Source organism: Ovis canadensis, chromosome 2, assembly GCF_042477335.2.
Source record: "Ovis canadensis isolate MfBH-ARS-UI-01 breed Bighorn chromosome 2, ARS-UI_OviCan_v2, whole genome shotgun sequence".
In the NCBI taxonomy this organism is placed as follows: Eukaryota; Metazoa; Chordata; class Mammalia; order Artiodactyla; family Bovidae; genus Ovis; species Ovis canadensis.
The window spans coordinates 191,439,240-191,466,317 of record NC_091246.1 but is presented as its reverse complement, the minus strand read 5'-3'; the positions used below and the strand labels follow the sequence as shown (position 1 = coordinate 191,466,317).

The 27,078-nt window shown below is 52.0% G+C and overlaps 1 protein-coding gene and 1 non-coding gene across 2 annotated transcripts in view; both read right to left on the bottom strand.

Moving 5' to 3' along the window:
* The window catches only part of GLI2 (GLI family zinc finger 2), a 261,304-nt gene that overhangs the window by 211,948 nt on the left and 22,278 nt on the right, over positions 1 to 27,078 (bottom strand). The gene's annotated exons all lie outside the window — the stretch shown is intronic.
* TRNAW-CCA (transfer RNA tryptophan (anticodon CCA)) lies at positions 9,601 to 9,673 on the bottom strand. The gene has a single exon. It is a non-coding gene; the product is annotated as a tRNA-Trp (tRNA).

Below are 27,078 nucleotides of genomic sequence, written 5' to 3'. Positions count from 1 at the left end.
AACCATAACTATCATTGAACTGCTTCTGCTGCTAAGTTACTCCAGTCGTGTCCGACTCTGTGCGACCCCATAGATGGCAGCCCACCAGGCTCCCCTGTCCCTGGGATTCTCCAGGCAAGAACACTGGAATGGGTTGCCATTTCCTTCTCCAATGCATGAAAGTGAAAAGTAAAAGTGAAGTTGCTCAGTTGTGTCAGATTCTTAGCGACCCCATGGACTGCAGCCCACCAGGCTCCCCCATCCATGGGATTTTCCAGGCAAGAGTGCTGGAGTGGGGTGCCATTGCCTTCTCCGATCACTGAACCATGAGAGTCTAAATTCTCTTGCCGAGTGGGGAGGGTAGAAGGTACATTATGCCTGGACCCTCCAGGCAACAGCTTCAGGTCTCCCAGGTCCATGTTCCAAGCTGGGCCATCCTGATTCCTTCTCGGAGTCCAGTGTTTGGACTTTATAGCATTTTTACCCAAGGCCCCAACCTGCTCCAAGCTCAGGACTCAAGGATGCCCACGAGGGCCTGATAAGCCAGGCACAGGCTGCAGGAGGTCCCGGCCCCAGTGCTCAGCCCTGGCTGGGGTCTCCCACACACCCTAGGCCAGGACAGGGGCCAGCAGGATTTCCTGGGTCACAGCCTGTCTTGGGAGGCCATGGGGTCAACTGGCCTTTCCCAGGACATGGCTCCTGGTTGGCAACATAGAGGGACACTCATACTGATTTCATAGGTTGGGGATGTATCTGTCTGGCTGCCGGTCGTCAGTACTACACACAGCCAGTGGCACATGCAGCCTTGCACTGACACACGAGAGTGATCTCACATGGGGCAGAGCATGGATGTGCAGAAAGGGGGTGCCAACTCCCTCCCCTGTGCCTCGCTCTGCCCTGAGAGCCTGGCTCATGCGACAGTCACCCCGGGGTGGAGAGTTTCTTAATAAAGATTCTCTAACATCTGTTTCCCCCTGAAGCGTCCACCATCCATCCCTCTGACAAGGCTGGCAGCCCTGGTGCCCAGACCAAGTGCAGGCTGGACCCAGAGCCTTGCCCTCCTCTGGTTCAACCCACACTTCTGCTGACATAACCAAGAGCAGATCTTACAACACCTCTAGTATTTCCAACCCTGCCCCGTGGCTTCCCTGTCACAGCTCCCACAAGCAGGACAAGCAGACAGGAGGCCCTAGGTTTGTGTGGAGACGGTGCCAGGTGTCTGGCATCTCACCTGGTCCAGATAGAGGCCCCTGCTCAGGACACACAGCCTGATGCACACCCTCTAAACAAAGGGAGAGGGGTCCTGAGGCAGCTTTACCCCTGATCTCGCCCCACCAGCCATATGTACAACCTGAGACCTCCAGACACCCGGAACCAGGCGAGCACCAGCCCAGCAGTTCACCAGCCCTGTCACCCTGTCATCACCCTCCTGAAACAGGCCACAGAGACCAGGGCTCGGCCCCACCCCCACATATATCACCTGCCCTGGGAACCTGGCAGGGAACCCACTTCACTCCCCTAATTATTTTCTCTGGCTGCGGGGGTGGCAGCGTGAGCTGCTAAGACTGCGTCAGGACGGACGGGGGGCAGCTTGAGTCACAGGAGGGGTGGAATGCAGCCAGGCCAGGAGACAAGAGCCAGGAAGCCGTGGGGAGTGGGGGCTGCCAAAGAAATCAGCACTCGATGACAGGTGAGGGGGCGACACCAGGATGGAGAGGAGACGAGGATAGGGAGGAGGCCAGGGCAGGCTCGGGCTCTGAGGACTGGGTCAGGCTGGTTCCAGAGGCCGTGAGGCTGACTGGTCAGCCAGGTGTCCCTGCCTGCCCCCTGGACTTCCCAGCAGCTTCTGCAGCTGAGAGTCCCCGGTATCCACCTGGCCCATGCTGGGCTCAGGTGCCCTAAGCTACAAGATGCCCTCAGTCCCATCTCGCAAACAGGGAGCCCACTTGAAAGAAACGGCTGCTAAGATCCCCAAGTTTTATTTCCAGCTGCCACCATGCCCTCCTGACCTACTCATCCCCAGGCTGTGCAGGGGAAGGGCCTTTAGATCCACGGGGGCTGGGGGTGCCAGTGGGTCCCCCACTTGCCTCCACCCTCTGCCCAGGAAGATACAGCTGTAGCCCCGCAGCTGAGACAGAGCCAGAGCCCCGAGCATGGAGTGAGGGACATGGGACCTCCTCCCTCACCCTCACCCTCCTCCCTCACCCTCACCCTCCTCCAGCACCCACCCTCTCACACACTCACACACACATACTCCTCACACACACATACTTGACAACTCTCCCCATCAGCTCTCACACAAGCTTATACATGTTCACTCACGTGATCCTTAGCACACACACTCACAAAGTCACACACTCATTCACACATACTGGTTCATGTTCTCACACTTGTGCACACTTGCACATAGACCCACAGTCACACACTCATTCACACGCACCCATTCACACTTAAGTAACACACTCCAGACAGAGCTGCCCCCAGTTTGGGACTCCCTAGACACTCTGCCAGCACTGCTTCTGCTTACCACTGGGGAGGTGGTGGCGTGGAGGTGTTGTCTCTCTAAGAAAGAAGCTTCATAGCTGTGAGAGGAGGGGTTTCCAGGTGGGAGAGGCCCTGGCTGGGGGCAGAGGGGACCCTCCTTGCTCAGGGCTCCTGGTGCAGCCCCCTAAGATCCCAAGCCCACTGCACACAGGCTGGCCCCAGAGCACCCTTCCCTCCCGCTCCCACTGATCCTTCTGTCCCTTTGGGGAGAACAGCTGCCAAGATGCCTGCATGCCCCCCACACCCAGCCCCTCACCTCTGCAGCCCTATACCCTGCCATTTCCTCTGGACCTCACAGCTTCCTGCTCTCAGCTGGGTGGGGTGGTGGGGATCGGAGCTCAGCCGTGAATCTGAGGTCTTGGCCAGGCTCCTTGCATCCCACCCTCTATCCACAGGAGCAGCTGCCATGCAAGACTCACTGGGCTGCTCCCAATCAGACCCCACTCCCCTACCCTCTGCACGAAGGTCTAGAGCAGAGAGCAGGCCCAAGGGTCTGCTGGGAACTCAGGGGGGAAATAGCCACATATCCCAGCCATGTATCCTGGCTGGGGCGAGCAGGCAGTCCAGGGCTCTCCCCACTCTGGTCAGCCTTCCCTGGGGAGCCGGCAGCAGTGGCCAGGCCTCCCGGACACACCCGGCATCAACCTTCCCAGAACATCACCCAGGGACCAGGACTGGCCCTTGGCCACTTCTGAACTCTTGCATGACCCTTGGCCGAGCAGGCTCACAAAAGAGGCCTCCTTCAGGTTTTCTGAAGGAAGAATGGCAGGGTCTCTCCCCCATTCTAGAATGCAGTCCATCGCAACTCCATCTGGCCCCTCAACTCCTCCGTCTCCAACACCATACTCTCAGTCCACCGCCTAATATTTCCAGCTGAAGGGGAGTCTCTCACCAAACCCTCATCTTCCAGGTGAGGACCTCAAGTCCAGAGAGGGAAAGACGTTGCACAGCAGGGCCGGCTCAGAACTCACCTTCCCTTCCCAGCGGCAGTCCTGCCCTCACAGCACATCCAGAGTTCAGGACTGGAGGGGAGTCAAGGGGACGAAGGAATGAGACCTAGAGCCCATTCTGACCTGCCTCAAGGTCCCTGGCCGCCCATCCAACAGGCCTCCCACCACCCAGCTTGTGTCAGAGGAGCCCCAAGGCACAGCCCCCAGGTTCTCCAGGAGCCCTCCCACACCAGGAAGAGGCATGGAGCACCACAAACACCCCAGCACAGCAGGTGCCTGGGGAGCAGGCTGGAGAGCCCCTCAACAAGGACACAGGTGTACAGGTGACCTTGGGGTGTTTGCTGGGAGTGGGGCCCCAGCTTCAGCATCTCCATGACCCACTGCCAGACACTGTCCTGGACCAGAGCCCTGGATTCTAGAAACACTGACCACCCCCACATACACACACCTATCTTACCTTCTTAACATCTGTCTGTCCTACTCGACCTCAACCAGTCCCTCCCAGGGCCAGAGGCTGCAGGTCTCCCCATTGCCCACCGGGCTACCCATTCACAGGCAACAGAGTGGAAGGAGTCAGGTGCAGAGTCAGACAGAACTGGATTCTCTCGTGAGCTGCAGAACCCCACCTCTCTGAGCCTCAGTTTCCTCCATCTAGAAATTGGGCATAACACAAACCACTCCACACTGAAAGCATTAAATGTGTCCATGTGTGTCAAGACAGGTGCTCAGCAGGTACTCAAAGCCACTGCCCTCTCCCCCCGCCATGCCAACCCCACCTGCCTGGCACCTGCTGCCGCTGGGCTGGCTTCAGGAGCTTCCATAGCTACAAAAACCAGCATCTGGTTCAGTCCCATCTCAGGGGGCTTGCGGGGGCCCTGTCTCACTAACAGGACAGTCCTAAGCCCCAGGCAGGGCTGAGCCAAGAACAAGAATTTGTACCTGACATTTAAAAAGGCCCAGAAGCCAAGCGCCTGGGACACAGAGTGACAGGAGCCCAGGGGAAGGGTCAAGGTGGCTATTTCACAGCCGGCAGGGTCTGTCTCAGCCCCAGCCATGCCTGTGCCCACAGGGCCCGTGCTGTCTGCCAGTGGCACACAAGGGGTCTGTATGGCCTCCTAGTCACCCCAGAGAGAAGCAGTGTTTTTCACATTTATAGGTGAGATGGCTAAAGGCAACTTGTTCAAGTTCACACTTAAAACCCAAGTCTACATATGGGATGTTCCAGACCCAAGACCCTCCATCATTCGGTCCTCCTGCCTCAGAGGACTGGAGGCCAGTGAGAGGGCCTGGCCTGTGTGCTGAGGGGGCAGGGGGCAAGTTCCCCCAGGCCCCGAGGAACAGGAACTGTCCACCTGTGGGGCACGACTGTCTGCTCACGTCTGAAGCCACATGCGTCACAAGACACATGAAAATGCCCCCAACCAACTCTGGGTAGAAACCACTGAACGGCACCCAGAGAGGTAAGCTGCATCCGAATCATGAGTGCCACAGAGCACAATTATTAAATGCTGTCATTTCGGAAGAAAATTAATTAGCAGTAGCTGTAGCTGTCTTGTGTCTGCTGAAGCAGCGTGCATCTCAATTAAAATATAATTGCCGCAGCTTTCATCACAGCAGGTTAAACAGCGTGAGATGCGGAACGGGCTCCTGTTTACACGTGGCTTGACTCAGTATGGAAGTATCACAGAAGGGGAGGTGGGCAGGACAGAGGTTACCCCACCCCAGACCCCTGTGCCCATCCATGCCCACCAATCCTGGCAAGAGGCAGCATGTCCAGGTATAGAGATGGAAGTGGAGAGTGGTTCCTTCAACTTCTGCACAAACTATGCCTTGGGAAAAGAGATCTTATGCCTGGCAAGAGTCAGAGAAGTCTCAAGGGGGGCCCAACTGTGGACAGTGAGCTACAAAGTAGAATGTTGGCTGGACTAGACAGATCAGGAATTACCTCACTACACGGTATCCCCTGGGGGAGGCAAAGGACTCAAGCAAGGACCCCCACTTTACATGCCTACAAGGTCATGCTGGGAGAAGATGAGAGGCAATAGAGATCAGTGAGGCCTGTGGCTAAGAGGAGGCCACCATGAAGGGCAGGCTGCTCCTCCTCTCTGGCTGGCTCTTCCCACAGGAGAGTCAGGATCCAGAGGGCCAGACTCTCAACAGAGTCAGGGATAGAGTTTTTCCAGTTTCCTGAGTTTTAAAACACAGTGAAAGCCTAACCTAAGGGTTACCAATATCTGACCTCTTATCTAGGAATTTCTGCACCTAGATACACACCAGCGTGTCATCATAGAAAGCAGAGTAGTGATTGCCGGTAGGGGGGCTTTCTACTCATGGATGTGGGGTTCCTTTGGGGGCTGATGGAAACGTTATAAAAACAAATATTGCTGATGGTTGTATAACTCTATGAATAATCTAAAAACTATTAAAAAAATTTTTATTTATCTTTATTTTTTCTTGAAGTTTTTTTTTTGTTTTTTTGACTATTTTTTTAACTTTTTACTTTGTATTGGAGTATAGCCAATTAACAATGTTTTGATAGTTTCAGGTGGACAGCAAAGGGACTCAGCCATGCATATACATGTATCCATTCTCCCCCAAACTCCCCTCCCATCCAGGCTGCCATATAACATTGAACAGAGTTTCTTGTGCTACACAGTGGTGCTTGTTATCCATTTTAAACATAGCACTCTGTATATGTCGATCTCAAACTTCCTAACTATACCTCTCCAAAATGTTTCTTATTGACGTATAGTTGATTTACGATGTTGTGTTAGTTTCAGGTGTACAGTAAGAACTACGGAATTATGAGCTTTAAAAGAGTGAATTTTATGGTATATGAAGTGTAGCTCAACAAGGCAGTTACAAAAAAAAAGAGTATGGTTTTTATCTCACATGCACCCAACAGCTGCCCGATTTTTCACCAATGCATCCTTCTCTCATTCTTCAGACGCATCTTGAGGGGCTGGTGCAGCTGTCTTGGGTTGGGAACTGGGCAGATGGCAGGGGGTGCCTTCAGCCCCACCCCCAACATCAGTGGAGCCTGGATGCTTTTCTGAATTGTCAGCTTGTATTAGAGGCTTCATCTTCACCTAGGAATCAGGAGGCTTCTCAGGAAAGGGTGGTAAGTGATGGGGGGAAGGGCGAAGAAGGAGACCCGTCTGTTCAGGAACCCAGATCCGGAAGCCCCTGATGGTCCTCCCACACCAGTCCAAGCCCAGCTTCACCACAAAGGTGGACGCTCTGCTCCGGACCCTGAGGCTATGCCACCTGAATCACAATGGTTCCAGCCCCACACCTGCAGTGCCGCGGACGCAGCTACATGCCCCCACCCTCTGCCAACCGGGAGCGACCTGAAAGCAGGCACTGGACAGGGAAGGCGCCTAGAGGATGCATAAGGGATGAACAGCGATCATCATTTCTCTGCAGTACCAGGCGCAGAGGGCACCCCATCCCAGTGAGCTCAGAGGGAAGCACGGAGCTGCCGGCGCGGCGTCCAACAGCACATGAGCTGAGCAGCCTCAATGAGCACCTGCTTTCCCACCTGTCCGAGCCGTGACCTTGAGTGAGAGGACACTACAAGAAGCCAGGGACTCTTCCCAACTCAAGCCACAGGCCCAGCCGTCCCTTTCCAGAAAAGCAGAGTCTCAGAACAGCCCCGCCCCCCAACCTCAGTGCACCCTGCTCTCCTAACCCTGTAACTGACTGCATAGACCTACCCTCTGGAACCTTCTCTCACTCACCCTTTCCCCCAAAGTACCCTAACAATCTTCCTCAGGCCTTAAAAGCACTTCCACTCTGACCCACCCGTTCCTCTGCAAGTGACTCTCCCCCACAGAGAGCCCTCACAGCTGTTCCCACAAAGCCGCTTGTCAAAGGAAAACGCAGAATGCCAAAATAGTGGAAACAATTCCAAACAACCCCAAATAATGGGCTAGTTAAGTCATCCCAGCATGTCCAAACGATGTAACATTAGTCATTGAAAATCAGATTTACAGACTTACTTAATACCATGAGACGGGCTTATGTTAAAACACCAAGTGAAAAAATCCAGGGTGCAAAGTTGCACGCAAAGCAGGACGCTCTCACTGAGCTCACAGACTGCAGGAGGGATGCTAGAAGGAAATGTACCTGCCACCATGCGCCACTGCTGAATAAAGGCATCCCTGGGGCTTTCTTCCTTCTTCATTTATACTTTCTGGAACTGCGCACACTGTGTCTTTGAGCACGGATTGTTTGCTTATAACTATGAAAAAATATGCTCCAAACCATTTGCCCACATAAGATACAAATCTCTCCTCCCCACCACGACCCAGGCAACAGGTCCCCAGAGCTTGGAGCCTCTGAGCATCAGCACAGCCCCTTTCTGCTGCCCAGCCTGGAACTGGTCACCCTGGGTGTTCTTGGGGACTCAGAATGAGATGTTTCTAGCAAAACATTTCCCTGCCACTCAATGGGTGCTGGGTGCCACACCAGTCCCCGTGGTTACCAAATGAATGTGGTCAGTACTCTCAGAAGGATTTGCTAAAGTGGAAGCAAGAAACAAGGAAACCAGGAATTAATTGCAAAAAAGGACCTGAGCTTCTGGGTGCTGGGAAACAAGTGGAGGAGGGAAGCTTGAGTGTTACCAAGAATTTGAACGTTATCCTGGACTAAGGTTTGTATAAGACTGGCAGTGCCAACCTGCTCCTGGTCCAAGGTAGACATTGCTAATCAATCACAGCACTTTTTCTGAGCAGCCCTGGCAGGGGGTGGGGGTGGCGGCAAGACATCAGACAGCCTCTCCCAATCAAACTGCCCTGGCACAGGCAACCAACTCCCTCCATCTGTGCCTGTGGGCAACAAGCCCTGTAAGGACGGGAGTGGCCTGACCGCACTTGACACAGATCGCTCCGGACACAAGGGTGCCTGCTGCAGGGAGACCAGGCCAGACACAGATGTAGAAGTCCAAGCCCTGGCGTGTGCCGAGGGCACCGGGAGGGAGTGGACAGGGCCTCACCACCCACTCTGGGGCCAATTTCCTCTCTCCTCCTAACTTTGAGGAGGCCCGGCAAGCTTAGCCCTCTGGAAGGAAAAAGACTCCAGCCTGACCAAGCAGCCAAATGCACAGAAGGGCTGCACTGGCCAGCTCATGACTGGGATGGGCAGAAGGCCCCCCAAGACAGACCTGGGCATCTGCCCAAAAACTCATGTCCTCCCAGACAGGTTGGTGTCTGAGCCACTTGCTCAAACTGTTCCTTCAGAGTACGTGGCCCCCGATGGCTCGTGTCCTGTCTCCTCAAGGAGACTGCAGATCTCTTCAAAAAAGGAAGGAGCTCTTGATTTACACACAGGACTCTAAGCTGGAAGGAAGGGCCCCTGGAAACCAGCCAGCCTCACTGTACAAACGGGAAGGCCAGGCTCAAACATATGGAGACACCTCCTGAACTCAGAGCAGGTGAGGGGCAAAGCCAGAGTACAGTGTGTCCCACGGCATGACCCTTTCTCTTGAGTCCAGCAGATTGCTGGACCCAGGAGGCACCCAAACCTTCAGTGAAGGGCAGTCCTCCCCCTTGAGCACTGGCCCTGGAGCTGCTGGCCACCACCCTGTGCACCAGCCCACCCTATGCACACAGCACGCAGAGAGAGGCTCAGCCCCCTTGGAGGAGTCGGGACCCGAGCAGTGACCATCAGCAACACCACATCAGGGTTGCATGACTGCTTTGGGGCTTGCTCAGGCGTGCTCTCCAAAGATGCACTCTGATTCGCTGCCACAGAGCCTCATGTGGCCAGGCCAGACGAGGATTCCTGGTGGGCTCTGGGCCTTGGCGAGCAGGGCTGAGATGCATGTCATCAGCAGTGCCTGGGCTCCAAAGATTAACTCAGACTCAGCAGGTGGGAGCAGAGGGGGTGTGGTGGGCTCACAGAGGAGGCCTCTTTCCATCTGTCAGGCAGGTGTGGTCAGCACTGATGGCTGAGCCCCGATTACTATTACTACTATAATCAGAGACACCTGCAGGCACCCAGCACATGGCTTCCCACTGGCAACCCTTCCCGATCCACACAACATTCAGAGGCTCCCAGCTCCATCTTGTTTTATTCTTTCTTTTTTTTATATTTTGGCTGCACCAGATAGCATGGGGGACCTTAGTTCCCTGACCAGGGATCGAACCTGAGCCCCGTGCATTGGAGGCATGGTGTCTTAACCACTGGACCACCAGGGAAGTCCCAGCCCCACTTTCAAGATGAACCGAGGATCCCAGAGGTTCCCTCTCTTGCCAAGACCACAGAGCAGAAGAAGGGCAAACATTTAGGACTTTGCACCCAGGTCCCACCCCACATCGTCCCTGCCTCAAATCACCTGCCCATCAGGTAACACGTGGCTGTCCTTTGGGCAATGACATCCCAAATGCAGGGCACCCTCCCCGTGCACCTGGTCACTCACCAACACTCCCAAGTGCCTTCGGGTCTGTGCCAGGCACCCGAGCCAGGACCTAGACGAGGGCAGCTCCTACCCTCAGCACACCCCTGGTCCAGCTGCGGAGGCAGACTGGAACCTAGCACCGGTACCGGATGGAGCGATGTCCAGGAGGGGAGGCATTCCAGGAGAAGGAACTGCCGGGCAAAGGCCAGGAGAGGAGGCAGCTGTGGGCATTGAGAGGCCAGTGGGAAGCCGGTGATCAGGAGCACAGAGGATGTGAGTGTCTGAGGAGAGAGGGGGCTGGGAAGATGGAAGCTGAGGGTCTGCACGTCTCGCGAGGGGCCACAAAGCGGCACAACTCCAAGGAGCACCAAACAATATGGTCTGCATGAACTTGAGCACAACCAGGATACAGAATGGGCTTCCCCAATGGTTCAACGGGTAGAGTCCACTTGCCATGCAGGAGACCCAGGAGATGAGGGTTTGATTCCTGGGCTGGGAAGATCTCCTGGAGGAGAGCATGGCAACCCACTTCAGTATTCTTGCCTGGAGACTCTCATGCACAGAGAAGCCCGCTGGGTGGGGTCGCAAAGAGTCGGACACGACTAAGCACTACGCACACAGGATACAGAGTGAGAGCTGCTGAGGTCCACTAGGGGCCTCAGCCTGGGAGCGGAGCCTGCTTGAGCTGGAAAGGCCTCTGCCTGCAGACAACTCCAGGCTGGGAGTGCGCAGCAAAGCCTCTCAGTCCGTGGAAGGAAGGACTCCTGCAGAGCCGAGGGCTTATCAGCCCATGCGACTCACAGACCCCAGCAACACGAGCCCCACCCCCACCACGGGCCTCGAGTCAAACATCAAAGGCCAAGCTCTCAGGGTATCCAGCCAAGTCCTGAGCACCCCATCCTGCCAGGTTTCCAACACCCACCACCACCCAGCACCCTGGCCAAGCTGGCTTCATTCAGTCCTGCTCCAGGCAACTCCCTCCCTCTGTGGGGCCAAGGAGAAGGGCAGGAGGCACAGGCAGGCACCCATCACCAGTCAAGCAGGACCTGTCCTGCCATGCAGACGTCTAGAGGACGTGCACTTCTCTGTGTACGCACGCACACACACGCGCACACTTTGTGCACTCAAACTTCTATAAACTCAAAATCCACACACAATCAGAAAAATGCACTCACACGCAGTGGATGAACTTAAAACACACAATAACAGACGCACTCGTGCATTCATACATACACAAGTCACGTACAACAGGCATATGAAACAGACATGTCCTCACACAGCAGCACATGGGCACTGCTTGGTATACACACACAGGAGAAACCCAAGGGACAAGCCCTTGAGCCTGCCTCCTGGAACACAGGGAAATCACTGCTAGAAGTACACTCCACAGTTCAGGCCAGGCAGGTTCATTTGTCTCAGCGGCAGGGGGGGTCAGGTGACGAGGTTCCCCCAGCAGTTAGGAGGCCAGGCCAGCCAAAGACAAAGTCCCAGAGAGGGGGGCTAAATGCTGAGGGTCCTGAGGTTCTGGGGATGCCCCAGGTCCCAGGGAGCCCCAGAAACTTTCACTCTGCAGCAGGAAGAGCCCACTGGACCCAGGCAGTGCTGGCTGCTCAGCATCAGCCAAGGGCTCATGATGAGCAGGGGGTACGCTGGCTTTTGCACACCTTACTTAAGATGCCACAGGGCTGAGCACATGTGTAAAGGCCCAGGAGCCTCTCCTGACTTCCCTTCATTGCTCCATTGACAAATCCATCCATCCATCCATCCATCCATCCATCCATCCATCCATCCATCCGATCAACACTGGCAGTGGGTGCCAGTGCTGCACACCAAGCTGAGTGCAAAGTGGGTTCCAATGTCAGAGTGGATCCCGGAGCGGGGAAGTGTCACTTCTGGTCCCAGTGTCTGCTGTTGGACCATTTCCCAGTGAGGAATTTTGTTACCTCTCCTCATCCTCAAGAGGCCATAGGAATGTTAGGCCTACCAGCCTTGAAGCAGCCCTCCAATTCCCCAACTGAATGAATGAATAGAGAAAAATATGGGACAGCCCCTCAGCCCACAGGTACTATTGGTCTGTCAAAGGTTCCTGGCCCACTTTCCCAGGGAGCCCGCCTGCCCCCAGCTGTAGCGGTAAGGGGGACTGCAGCCTGCTTGGCACAGGCGTGTGGGGGACCTCTGAGGGCAGGCAGAGCAAGGCCTGAAGTCCTGGGGCTGAGGGGGACTTGTGGGGTCCCGTCCAGCTGCAGGCAGCAGGCAGAGGAGGGGCAGACAGTGCCTCCGGGTCCAGGCATGCTGGGAACTACCCTGGCAGGGATGAGGCAGGAGCCCTTCCCGATCAGAACTGCCACTCACAGAATGTTCTCCAGGTCCAGAAGTCACCTGAGTGCCTACCGCCGTGTCATCTCCAGAACACCCCTGCAAGGCAAGAACAAGGCCCTCTGTCCCACGTGTGAGGACAGGGAGGCACAGAGGGACACAGAGCACTCAGGTCACAGAACTAAGTGGCCAGGTTGGCCTGAAACCAAAGACAGCACAGAGAAGGCGCCTGCACGGCTCAAGTCACCATCTGCTCACAGCAGCGGCAAAGCGGCGGGTTTCATGGCCTCTGCTCTCCAGTAGCCTGAACACACTTCTCAGGTGCAGACAGGACCACCGAAAGCACCCCACCCTCCCACAGGGAGAAGCCTCCACAGCTAGGCTCAGTGGGCCTCGAAAGGAAGCCCAGCTCCACCGGGCACTTCACTTCTCAGAACCTCAGTGTCTCCCTATGTAAAACGGGGATACATTAACCCACTGTGCAGGAGCACCAAGCCCAGAGCCTGGTGCAGAGCGAATGCGCAAGAAACGCATGGATGTTGGGGAGACACCACTACTTCATCACCGGAGATGCTGCAGCTTTTAATTAAAAAAGACACACCAATACATGGTGGAGTACGAAGTAAAAGCATTTAGAGAAGAGCTTGGGTGGGTCTGGATTCCAGAAAGGTCAGGAGGAGATGGGCATGGACTGAGCCCAGAGGCGATGGAGGCAGCCAGGGTGCCAGCATCTAAGGGAGCATCGCAGGCACCGGGCACAGAGGCCCTGGATGTGCCCAACAGAGCCTGGCGCTTCCAAGGATGTCAGCTCCCTCACCTCACAGCGCCCACGGGGTGTAGTCCTGGACAACCTCCTTTTTCAGATGGAGAATAAGAATAAGAGCCAGAGGACAGAAAAGAACTTGAGGATCAGGCGGCTTGCTGGATGGAGCCAGGACTGAGGCTGGGGCTCCTGGAGAGAAGGTCAGGGGGGCAGGGCAGGGGACCATGGGGGAGGTGGGGAGAAGCCCCTGGTGCCCGTGCCCCCACGCCAATTTGCTGAGGGTATTAAAAAGTTTCTTTTCAATTACTCCTTTCTTGGAAATTACTAATAGCGCTCTGATGAAGATGCGGCTTAATTTCCCAGTTGGTTTGGAAATGAGGAGACCCATAATTGTATGACCCTCTCGGCAGTGGCAGACAGAGATGAGAGGGGGGTTGCCCCTTAGGGGCCGATCGTGGATAAAAACATCCCCACTGAACGTGATGGACCCCCGGTGCCAGACAAGGCTGGGGTATAAGCTGCCTCCCCTGCATCCCAGCACCCTGCTCCATGCACTCAAGGTCCTGGCCTCCCTTACACTCTGCTCTCATTTGGAAAAGCTCTCAGCCCACTGGGCCATGACCACCTGCTCAGGGACCCAGGTCTCCGCCTTTCCGAGGAAGTCAGCTCCCAACCAAGGAAGCAGCTCGCATAGAGTCCCAGGCCCACTGCCTGGAGCGGGGCAAGCCCAGGGCACACTGCAGATGGGAGGAAACGATGACCAGCCCTTAGTTAGAGCGGCTGTGTGTTTATCAGGTCTTTCGGTCATCTCCATATCTCAGCCTTGCCAAAACCCCATGAGTACACCCACTGGATAGGGGAAAGAGGCAGCTGCCTGAATTCCTATGGGTGTGGCCTTGGTCTGACTCTGAAGGCTGGCTTCCCTCCATCCCCACTCCCTTCTCGTGAACCTGCCTCTCATTCAGGAATCATACCCAGAGATAAGGCAGACCCGGGAACAAGCCACACAGGGCAAGTTCCCTTGATTGGAGCTTCTAGCATCAGCCCCAGGAATTTCACTGAAGTTTTTTAGAATCTTTCCCTATAATAATACAATCATGACAGCCACTGTTTTTTTTCAGATGCTGACTCTGTTATGTCACAGTAACTGATTTGTGAAAATCACCCCGTGGGGGTGGAGGGGAGCATGATAACATCCCCATTTTACAGATGCAGAAACTGAGGCACAAAGGTCTTGAGGAGCTGAGTCAGTATCCCACCAGGCCAGTCTGAGCACAGGGCCACTCCTCCATGCCCTGGCTACCTCCCAGGTTTTCTCAGACTGATGAAGAACACACAACATATGCTTTGGGGTAAGGACTTTCCCATTCCTGAGATGGGGTCCCTCCTGACCACTGTCTTTTCTGCTGAGGGCAGCCTCTGTGGCCCCCTACCCCAGGGCTCCTCCCTGAATCCTCTCTAGAGGGGCTGGGGGACAGTCTTCCCCAGGTGAGGAGGTCCTCGGGGTCCCCACCGGGTGGGCACATGCTCAGAGGGGCCTGCTGGCCAACTTCACACTGGCCAGGGGCTGGAAGGGACGTGCTGCCCCAGCTGCAGTGCTTCCTGGTGAGGCCGATAGGTTCAGGCTGAGGCGCTGCAGCTGGACTGAAGGCTACGGGATCGAGAAGGGTTAGCCGGCTGCAGACACGCAGAAGAACAGCAGGAATAACTCATCCCAGCCGGGCCTCGCCAGCGTGAGCCTCTGAACCCTCCGCATGGGGTGTAAGGAAACCCCATCCACCACGCGAGAGGCACTGGGCGGGGACCCAGACGTCACTGCGACCTCATCCACAGAGGGACTCTTGTTTGGAAAACAGGCACTATCACTGTGACAAGTGCTGTCTGGATTCCAGGAGTCTTTTCCTGCTGCTTTCTCAATCCCCAATTCTCCCTCTACACCAACACCTCCTATCTCATGCCTTGTGTCTCCTCCGGCCGGGCTGGAACATGCCAGAAGGAGATCAGGCAGCGAACTTTGGAAACAAAGGAGACCACAGCCTCGGAGACACATGTCTCCGCCGCACTGTCTCACCGCCGCACTGACTCTCACACGGCCAGAACTTTGCTGCGCAACAGGACGCCTCTCGTCCTGCAGAATCTCCTATCTGTTCCCTGGACAAGCCCTGACGGCCCTAACGGAGGGCAGATGGCTCCAAGTGTCCACTGAAAACACAGGCAGGCACACCCCCTCCCAGCCCTGCTGCAGCTACTCAGGACGAACCCCCACCAACCCCGGGGTCCTCAATGTTCTAGCCTCACAGATTCCCTGCAAAAGGAAGACACAGACGTGAGTGGGTGCTGTAGGAATCAGCCTGGGCTGTCAGGGAAGGCTTCCTGGAGGAGGCAGCATTGACCCTGGGTACCAGAGCCCAAGGAGTCTTGGCAGTAGAAAACAGGGGTGTTGTAAGCACAGGGTAGTCACTGCGTTCTTATCACCCTGAAGGAAACTCCACTTTTATCAGCAAAAGGAGTCCAGGCCCTATCACAGGACTCAAAACCTGCAAATTCTGAAGCTTTCCAAAGCACAATATATACATACTCCCAAAACCTCAACTGGGCCACTGGGACTTTAAGCCTCGCTTAAAGGCAAAAAGGCAACAGTGGGCCATGCGGTGAAGGGGGCTCTGTCCCCAGAATGTATGAAAACAGTCAACTTTTCTGCAGCATCCAGGACCTCACCTGGGAGAGGCCTGGTGGTCCTACACCGGGATGTCTGGGGACAGCATGGGATTGTCAGAGATGAATCCTCCAACCCAAGGGCAGAAGGAGGGTTAAGGAAAGACCCCTGGCAGAGCGGACACCAGCCTGGGGCTTGTCGACAGCAGGGGCCTCAGGGCTAGAAGCAAGGCAGTGCTCACCACACTCTAGACAGAGGACCCTCAGCTCCTTCCGCTGGGCATTTGCAGCAAGAACCAATGAATCAAGGTGACAGCTTAGCACTGCCTCAAGAGACACAAAGGCAGACAGACAAGGGCTAACTCAGGAGCCTTTTATCAAAGAAACACCTAAAAACCCAGGGAAATGACAGCTCCACGGGTGATGAGGTTTAGAAATGCTAGGTCAGCATGAAGCAAGTTTCTTCAGTGGAGGACTTCACAGAGCTTTCAAAATAGCACCTCGTGCTTTTAAGACCCTGGAAAGCCCCTAACTAAGGCTTCCCTGGATTGGGAAGATCCCCTGGAGAAGGGAACGGCTACCCACTCCAGTACTCTCGCCTGGAGAATTCCAGGGACCGAGGAGCCTGGTGGGCTACAGTCCATAGGGGTGCAAAGAGTTGGACTGAGCAACTTTCATTTTCACAAGAGGCTTCTCCCAAAGTTGGCCCTCTCTTCCTGCAGAGTCTGTGCACTAGGAGAGCTCGAAAATCCAGGAGCCTTCCTGGCCTCTCCCTCCCCTTCCCAGGGCACAGCAAGCTGGTTAGGGTCTCCCCAGGAGGGCTTGAACCCTCTTGCCCGGCTGGGATCCACCCCTCACTCCTGCTCGGGATGGGGTGCAGGGATGGGGTGCAAACAGGTGAGGGTGAAATCATGAAAAAGCTCCCCTCAGAGTGTCAGTTCTTTAAAAAATTTTTAAACATTCACATTAACACGTGCAATGTATGAGGGTTATTAGCCAATTCCTGGGACACACCTAACGGTCTGGGGATGGAGGTGAGAAGCTTGCTCTTGACAACTTGGGAGACACAGCCTGGGTCTCCTCCAGGTATCTCCCGAGCCAGTGACACCCACTCCCAGCAGGTCTTCAGGTAGCACCATGGAAGGTGGCCACCGCATCCCTTGGCCGAGGCCCTGCCCTTCCTGGCCGACATCAGAGCCTGGGAACCACAAGCTACATACCCTGGCCCCTCACCTGTACCTCCTCCCATGCCCTAGGGCCATCAATACATCCTCCTTGCAGCTCAGAGGATGGTGGACACATCCAGGTGACAATATAGGAGGCCCAGGAGACTTCCATCCAGCAGGAAAGGTCTGGGGGACTCTTAGGGTCTGCATCACGTGGGGCTTTTCTTGGGACCCCGGAGGAAAGTTCTTAAAGCAAGATGTCCTCTCAGGACTCTGTGCTTGTCTCCATGGACAGAGAAGTATGGCTTTGGAAAGCCCTGCCATCTGACCAGCCAGGGAAAACATAAAAGGCCCTCTCATTGAAAAAACCCTCTAAGAATAGAACCTGCCCCCAAAATCTGTGAAAATGGTCTTGAGTTTTGACCCCTACTTGTCTCTCGCAGCCTGGGCCCACAGACATGTGACACGCACACCAGATCCAGCTCCTGCTCCATGAGCAAAGGCAGGCCCCAAGTCTGTCAGAATCTCTTCCAGGGGACAAGATAGCACTTGCCGGCCCAGCCAACACAGTAGGGATCTTCGTCATTCTGTCCTGAGGCTGTTATTAGAAGGCAGTCTCCTGGCTCTGTGCCAGCACCTCCCGGCTCTTTCCTGGAGGGCTCCCCCACCCTGCCCTGCCCAGTGCCAGACAGCAACTAGACCCCTGAGTGTCCACTAGATGCCAAGCCCTGCTGCACCAAGCTCCCCAGCTCCCCGCCCCCAACAAGCCACCCTCGACCTCCTACCTTCCTTCCAGCCTCCCTCCTTCCCTCCCTCCCATTTCATTGAGATGTAATTGACCAATAACATTATACTAGCTTGAAGTATACAACATAATGGACCGCCCCGGGGAAGGTGGGGGGGCGCTCAGCAGAAGATTCAGGTTCAATCCCTGGGTAGAGAAGATCCCATGGAGAAGGGCATGACAACCCACTCCAGTATTCTTGCCTGGAGAATCCCCATGGACAGAGGAGCTGATGGGCTACAGCCCACAGTGTCACAAAGAGTTGGATACGACTGAAGCAACTGAGCACGCACACACACAACATAATGATTTCATATGTATGTATACTGTGAAGTGATCAACACGGGAAGTCTAGGGTGCAAACATCAAACTCATGTAGTTACGCATTTTTTTCCTCATGATGAGAACTTTTAAGATTTATTCTCTTAGCAACTTTCAGATATAGAATGCATTGCTTATTAACCACAGTTATCATCTAAGCAGTACATCCTCAGGACGCAATGTTTGTTCTATTTATTTATTATTTAAATTTTATTTAGTTTTTTTAAGTAAAACGGACTACGTCACTATGTTAGCTTCAGGTATACAACAGCGATTTGACGTTTCTATACATTACAGAATGATCACCTGTCCCTTCCTGCCTCCCTCCCTTCCCTCCTTCAGCAGACATTGATGAGAGCCAATGCTCTCTCACCAGATGAAAGAGACAGAGATCTGATACCCAGTTAGCCAATCAAAAGTGTGACAACAGTCAGATAGGAGTCTGTCCTGGGAGACGGGGGAGGCGTGGCCAGCTAGGCCAGTGGTGGGATACAACTATAGAACCCAAGGCCAGCTGGGGAGCCAGGAGGCTTGGGATCAGTGCTGAGTTTAGATCAGCCACAGGCCCTTGACAGCTCACTCACGGCACAGGGCAGGGGGGGTTGTCCATCTCACAGGAAGCCCTCCCACTCGCTTTGCCGTCATTCCAGCGCATCCCCTGCCCCTTGACATCCTGAGGATCCTCACCCACCCCAGCCCAAACCCCACCACCAGGGGCTGTGGGAAGGCAAGAACCAAGGCTGCCTCCTGGGTCCTTTACTCCACTCACAGCTGCAGCTCAGACATCCTCCCACAACCAGGTCAGTCCACACAGGCTTTCCCATCGTGCCCTCAAGTTGGCTACACAAGACCAGCTTCCTCCTTGGCGACCTGCCTTTCTCCCATCACCCAACTCCTTTATTTTGAAAAGCAGTGAAGCTACCAAGATCCAGACCAGCAAAGGATGGGGAGAAATGTCTGGCAACAGTATTGGCTGTAGCAAAGCCAAGGTGCAGCCCAGTCTAGACCGTCTCCCTGCCCCATGCCACCGCCCCTCTATCCTCCCAGCGCTGGACCAGCTCATCAGGATTGCACAACAGGGCATTCGGGGTCAGACCTTCCCGGGACAGGGTTTAGAGGAGAAAAGTGCGCCTAATGAAGAGGAACTAAGGGGCAGGATTCCAGAAGGACCTGGAAATACTGCGGCTGTTTTCTTTTGTTTTTGCAAAGAGGCAAACACAGAACTTCAGGGCATGAGAACAGAGTAGAAAGAGACAGGGGTGAGGTCTGAGAAAGCGCAGAGAAGGAAAGATTGACGCAGCAGTGGTCCAAGAGCTGACGGAGACGTGCTCGGGGAGGACGGGCTGGCCTAGCCAGCGGGAAGGCAGGTGGGTGCTGTTAGGGGCTCACAGGGACAAGTAACCGAGGATCACAGGTGATGATTAAAATGTGGTCACCTGCCCAGAATAACCTGAAGACAGCCTCTCCTTCCCCCTGACATATACACAAGTGCCAATGAGGAAAATTTCCCTAAATCTCCCAACACAACCTCCAGAGGTCACCCCAGGCCCTAGGGAAGCCTCGATCCTTCTGATCCTTGGAAGGTCCAGACTTTCTGACATCACCAGAGGCACAGTGATGCCCTCTGGGAGGCCCCAGACTCTCCTCAGAGCCCACTCCAGGGCCACTCCCCAGCCAGGAATCCCAAGGAAAGATCAAATCCCAGGGCCCTGGGACGGTCACATCCCCTTCACCTGGCAGATGGAGCAAGTGAGGACCAGAGAGGCAAGGGCCTTGCCCAAAGGCGCACAGCCAGCAGGATTCACCCTGCCCTTCAGGGGCTGACCAGCCATGCCCAGGGAAGAAGGCCACCAGAGGACCTCTGAGACCACCAGTGGCATCCCCAAGGACTAAGGCCCCTCATTTGTCCAAGGTGCCACCGGGGTGGGTGTCTCAGAGGCAGGAACACCCACTTCTGTCTGTCCTCACTGGCCATGTGGCCTCACACAGCCAACAGGACTTCTAGAGCAAAGAAGAAACCTGCCATGGGGTGGGGGACAGGGAGAATCATTTGAGATCCAGCCCTGAAAGAGCTTGGCCCCCAGTCACTGTGCCCCTTTTTTCCCCTTCTTCTGTAGGAGAGGAAAAGTTAGAGGTGCCCAGCCCTAGGTCAGGCTGTGTGTCCCTTGACAAGCCACTGCCCAACCTCAGCTTCCCCTTCTCTACAACAAGAAGACCAGCACAGCAAGACCCAGGGGCCCGCGGGCCTTGTTGGCCTCTTCCCATGGAAGTCTGGCCCCACAGAGTGGCCACAGCTGGCCTGGTCCCGGCCTGCGGACAGTGGGCTCCCCAGGGCCTGCCCACGGCCCTCTCCTCAGGACAAGGAAGGCGGGGGTGGCTGACGGCCGGCTGCCTGATTTATAGCCTCCTCCAGCCGCCCTTCCCAAGGCGGCAGGCCGAGCAGATATTTTCCATGGCCACGGCCGAGTTCAGACGTTCAAGGGAGCCCTGGGTCTGCGCCTTGGGCCTGGCCCAGCCTCCTATCTCCTGATGGCGCAGGCGGCCAGGGGCCCGGGCCCAGGAACAAGCACTCCATCACGGGGCAGAGCGAGGCGGGGCCCAGAATGCCACAGCCAGGGCCAAGAGCCCCGGGTAGGGGAGGGCCAGGCCTCCCAGCCAGCGTGGTTCACACCAGGCCCTTCCCACTTCCGTTTCCCCCTTTCTCCCCGTGACAACATCTTGAACGAGAGCCTCTGCTGGCAAGCCCGAGCACCCTGGGGTTTTCTGCCCCGACGCGGCTCCCACGCTCCGCTGCGCACACAGCCCTTGGACAGGCTGCTGAGATTGTGTGTGGTGCTAGTGGCGAAACACAAACCTCCGGCCCACACAAATGTTCTTGGAGGCCTCGCTCCCTCCAGGCAGGATCAGCCTGGATAACTAGGGAGGTGCCCCTGTCCCTCTCGGCACCAGACCCTTCCTCAGTCACCCTCCGGCCAAACCAGACGCTCAAATCAGGCCATGAGCACATTCAGATAAGGATGATCCATACCATGGAATCTCTATACCATTTAAAACGGAGCCTCCAATCCAGCTTTCTGCTTCCAGTCAAGATGGAATAACAGGAACTAGATTCAGGTTCCCACCCGAAACCACAGACAAAATATTTGCCCCTAGTTTTCAAGACACTGAACTGCAAGCGACAAAGGGAAAGCGGTCCTGAGAGACAGAAATAAACAAGGTGGTGAGCACTCTAGAGTGCCCCAGGGTGAGGGCAGGGTGGGGACAGGGGGAGGGCAGACCTGGTGGATTTCCTGACCTGCAGAGATGGAGCTGAAGTCCAGGCAGACCAAGGCAGTGAGAGTCTGCAAGACAGAATGCCAAGAGGGAGAGCTGAACAGAGAGACAGCCTTAGAGACTGGCAGGGCACCGCAGGGATCGCTGCAGACTACAGCCAGCACATGCAGTTGTGCACCAGGGCCAGGCAAGCAGCTAAAAGGATGAGAGGGATGCTGCCCAGTACAAACAGGGCCGCTGCCTGTTCCCACCACCCAGACTGGAAAGAAAAGCATTGCGTAGAGAATTCAGAAGGATTTTGCCTCAACAGCAACGAATAACTAGCCCTGGGCTCTGATCTCATCTAACTAATCTTAAAAGCAAGGATAAACCTTTCAAATAAGTCAACCATGTCTCAAAGTTAAAAAATATTTACAAGATAACAAAAACGTTCAATACCCAACAAGATAAAATTTACAATATCTAGTATCCATCAAAAATTACCAGGCATGCAGAAAAAAAAAAAAAGACCCACAGGAAAATACATCCCATTATAAGAAAATAATCAATTAATCAAAACTGAATCAGAGTAGACACAGACATCAGAACTTGCAGATAAGAGCTTTCAAACAGTTAGTTAAGAGGAGACAGTAAAGATATAAAAAGACCCAATCAAACCTCTAGAGATGTAAAATACACTAAATAGGATTAGTGGCAGATTGTGAGTGCATGTTCGGTCACGTCTGACTCTTTGTGACCCCAGGGACTATAGCCCGCCATGCTCCTCTGTGGGTTTCCCGGGGAGCTCAAACAGTAAGAATCTGCCTGCAATACCAGGAAACCTGGGTTCAATCCCTGGGTCGGGAAGATCCCCTGGAGAAGGAAATGGCAACCCGCTCCAGTATTCTTGCCTGGAGAATCCCATGGACAGAAGAGCCTGAGGGGTTATAGTCCATGGGGTCGCAAGAGAGTCAGACATGACTGGGAGACTAGCACTTTCATGCTCCTCTGTTCACAGAATTTTCCAGGCAAGAATACTGGAATGGGTTGCCATTTCCTACTCCAGGAGACCTTCCCAATCCAGGGATCAAACCCGTGTCTCTTGCAGGCTGATTCTTTATCACAGGCACCAGCTGGGAAGCATCAGTGGAAGATTAAACACTGAACTTAGATGACACAATGAATCTGAAGAAACAGCAATAGAAACTAGCCAATATGAAAAGCAGAAAATTACAAAAGAGAGCATGTGACAACTTCAAGATGCCTGCTGCTGCTGCTGCTGCTGCTAAGTCGCTTCAGTCGTGTCCGACTCTGTGCGACCCCAGAGACGGCAGCCCACCAGGCTCCCCCATCCCTGGGATTCTCCAGGCAAGAACACTAGAGTGGGCTGCTATCTCCTTCTCCAGTGCATGAAAGTGAAAAGTGAAAGGGAAGTAGCTCAGTCGTGTCTGACTCTTAGGACCCCATGGACAGCAGCCCACCAGGCTCCCCCGTCCATGGGATTTTCCAGGCAAGAGTACTGGAGTGGGGTGCCATTGCCTTCTCCAAGATGCCTAATACACATGTAATTGGAGTCCCTGAAGAAGAAATGGAGAAAAGAGAGTGGAAAGAAGAAATATTTGAAGAAATAATGGCTAAGAATGTTCCAAATGCAAAGAAAATCTGAAAAAAAAAAAAAAAAGGATCCAGAGTAAAGATTATCAGCTAAGATCTAGAAAGTCACTAATTCTACTCAATATTCTATAATGACCTATATGGAAAAAGACTTTTTTAAAGAGCAGATGTATTGATATGTAAAACTGATTCATTTGCTATACACTTGAAACTAACCCAACACTACAAATCAACTATACTCCAAGTAAAAAAACAAAGGTTTTTAAAGTCACTGATAATGACAAAGGAGCAAGTTCATCAACAGCATATAACAATTCTAAACATGTATGCACCTAAAAACAGAGCTTCAAATACATAAAGTAAAAACTGAAATAACTGGTTTAAAGTCCAGCCAATATGATTCACCATATTATCCCATCCGAGATCAAGGACAAGAAAAGGATATTTGCTCTTATCACCTGTAGTCAACACTGTACTGGATGGTCTAGAGGCAGTAAAATAAGGCCAAATAACTAAATAAAAGGCTCCAAATAGTAAAGAAAGAAATAAAATTGTCTTTATTCTCAGATGATGTGATCATTTATGTTTAGAATCTGATAAAATCTGTAAAACAAGATACAAGCACATTATACACAAGTCATTTATATCTCTAAATACTAGCCAAATAAAATTTTAAAATACCACTTGTAACAACTTCAAATTACATAAAATATCTCAGGATAAATCTGAACAAGGCATACAATGCCTGTAAATTAAAAGCTATTTTTAAAAACTGCTGACAGAATTTAAAGAAGACCTAAACAAATGGAAGGACACACTTTGTTCCTGGGTTGGATTCCTCAGTATTGTTAAAATGTCCATTCTCTCCAAATTTATCTATATTCACTATACTCTCAATCAAAATCTGAAAAGCAGGGCTTTTTTGAGAAACTTATATGAAAATGCAAAGCATCTAAAATAGCCAAAGCAACATTAAAATAAAAAAAGGAACAAAGTTGGAGGGCTAAACTACTGATTTTAAGACTTATCATAAAACTTAGTAACCAAGAAAATATGGTGTCAGTGCCAACACAGACAAATAGATCAAAGGAACAAAATAGAAAGTCCAGAAATAGGCCCACACATATTCAGGAAATAGATTTTTTTTATAATGGTGCAAAGGTAACTTGGTGTAGAAAGAATAATCTTTCAACAAATGGTACGGGAGCAATTAAGACAGCCATTTGCAAATAAATATAAGCAGACCTCGGAGAAATCGCAGGTTTGGTTCCAGAACACCACGATAAAACAAATACCAGAATAAAGCAAGTCAATACAAATTTTCTGTTTTCTGAGTGCATATGAAAGCTGTTTACACTATCTTGTAGTCTATTAAGCATGCAATTTCATTGTCTAAAAAAACAACATATGTACCTAATTAAAAAATACTTTATCGCTAAAAAGTGTAGCCTTGAGCAATTCATAATCTTGCAATAGTGACATCAAAGATCACTAATCAGGGCTTCCCTGGTGGCTCAATGGTAGAGAGTCCACCTGCCAATGTAGGAATCACAGATTCGATCCCTGGGTCGGGAAGATCCCACACGCCATGGAGCAGCTAAGCCTGTGCACCACAACTATTGAGCCTGCGCTTTAGAGCCCAGAAACTGCAGCTGCTGAGCCCACACGCTGCAACCGCTGAAGCCCCCTCGCCCTAGAGCCCATGTTCTGCCACAAAAGAAGCCACCACAGTGAGAAGCCTGTGTACTGCAATGGAAAGAAGCCCCTACTCACCACAACTAGGGAAAAGCCCGCGCAGCAATGAAGACACAACACAGTCACAAATAAATAAACGAATAAAATTATTGTTTTAAAGATCACTGAAGGCACATCACCATAACAAATATAATGACAAAGAAGTTTGAAATATTGAAAGAATTACCAAAACGGGACACAGAGACACAAAGTGAGCAAATGCTGTTAGAAAAATGGCACCCAAAGAATTGCTTCATGCAGGATCACCACTGACCTTCACTCTGTAAAAAAATACAGTATGTGTGAAGTGCAACAATGCAGAGTACAGTAAAATGAGATGTGCACGTATAGAAATTACTAACTTCAGTCCATACGTTGTACTGTATCCATATGAATTCAAGATGGACCACAGACCTAAAACTTTAACATCTCTTAAAAGAAAACATAGAGGACGTCCCTGGACCCAAGTGTCCATTAACGGATGAGTGGATAAACAAAATACAGTCTATCTGTCCAGTGGAATACTATTCAGCCTTAAAAAGGAATGAAGATCTTACACATGCTACAACATGGAAAGGGACAGTGAAAGTTGCTCAGTCGTGTCCAACTCTTTGAGAGCCCATATAGTCCATGGAATTCTCCAGGCCAGAATACTGGAGTGGGTAGCCCTTCCCTTCCCCAGGGGAATCTTTCCAACCCAGGGATTGAACCCAGGTCTCCTGCATTGCAGGCGGGTTCTTTACCAGCTGAGCCACAAGAGAAGCTACAACATAAATGAACCTTTAAAACATTATGCTAAGTGTAATAAGTCAGACCCAAAGGGCAAATAGTGTATGATTCTGCTTACATAAAACACCTAGAATGGGAGATTCATAGAGACAGAAAGTAGGATGGGGTAGGAGACACACTATTAGGTACAAAATAAGCTATAAGGATACATTGTACACATTGGGAATAGAGCCAATATTTTATAATAACTATAAATGGAACATAATCTTTAAAAACTGTGAATCACTGTATTGTATACCTGTAACTTTTATAATAGTGTATATCAACTACACTTCAGCTTAAAACAAGAAATAGAAAAGAACTTAACAGGGATTGGGGACAGAGAGAATGGAGAGCTACAGCTTACAGGTTATGGAATTTCTGCTTGGGGAGATGAAAGAGCTTTGAAAATTGACACTGGTGATGGTAGCACAGCACTATGAATGTAACTAATGCCACTGGATTGTACCCTTAAAATGGTTAAAGTAGAAAATTTTGTATTATATTTTTTTTCTACAATTAAAAAAAACAATAACATAGCATACAAAAAACCCATTGAATTGTACATTTGAAATGGGTGAATAGTATGGCTAAAAAAAAGGACTATCTAAATGTGAGCCAAAATAAAGTTTGTTATTTTATTATTATTTTTTTAGCCACACCACATAGCTTGCAAAATCTTAGTTCCCTGACAAGGGATAAACCCACGCCCTCAGCAGTAAAAGCACAAAGTTTTAACCCACTGGCCAGCCAAGGAATTCCCAACAATTAGATATTTTTTAAAAGTTACTAAAAGTTCAAATAATGGACCATTCCAAGAGTTGGCAAGGATGTGGCAGAACTTGGGTTCTCACATGCTGCTGGTGGGAATACAGAATAGTGTAAATCCTCTTTGTTAAACAGTTTTACTGTTTCTTAAAAAGTCCAACCTCGTGACCTAGACACATCTGCTTTCTGAGCCAGACACCCCACCCCTCAAAGATTTACCCGGCAGAAGAGAAAAAGTCGTATGACTACTTGCACAAAATGTTCACAGTGGCCTTGTGTGTGAATAGCCAAAAACTGGAAACAACACAAATGTCCATCAGCAGACATCTGGGTAAAGAAATTAAGGTATATTTATCTGATGGGGTACCACTCAGCAATAAAAGGAGGGACCACCGCCTGAGAAACATGGATGGATCCCAAAGTAACTGCCCTAAGTGAAAAAGACAGACCAAAAAAAAAAAAAAACACAACACATCCTGTATGGCTCCGTTTAACTCTAGAAAAGGCAAACAGGTCTATAATGATTGAACGCACATCAGTGCTGGGCAAGTGAGGGGGAGGGAGGGACAGATTAAAAAGGGCAGGAGGAAACGTCTGGGGATGATGGATATGATCACTATCTTGGTTGTGGTTTGCAGACATAAGTCAAAACTTATCAAACTTTACATTAAAAGAAAACGCCACTGAGATGTAGTTTTCCTTCCAACTATCAGACTGGCAAAGACCAAAAAGTTTGATTAGAACATTCTGTTGGCATGGTTATAAGCACTCTTGCTGGTTGCTGGTGGGTGTATAAACTTCATGGAAAATGATCTGGCAATATCTATCCAAGCTACAAAAACTCCCACCTCTATGTCCAGATATTTCATTTCCAGAAAGTCATCTACAAAGATACACTCATGTATGTGAAATGACGTATTCCAAGGTTATTCAAAGTAACACTGTTTACAGCGGCAAGTGTCCATCATTAGGAACTAGATTTTTTAAAAAATGCACACACAATGGTACACCTCTCTAACCTAAGGAATGAGGAAGCTCTTCACGTGTTACATGAGGTGGTGAGT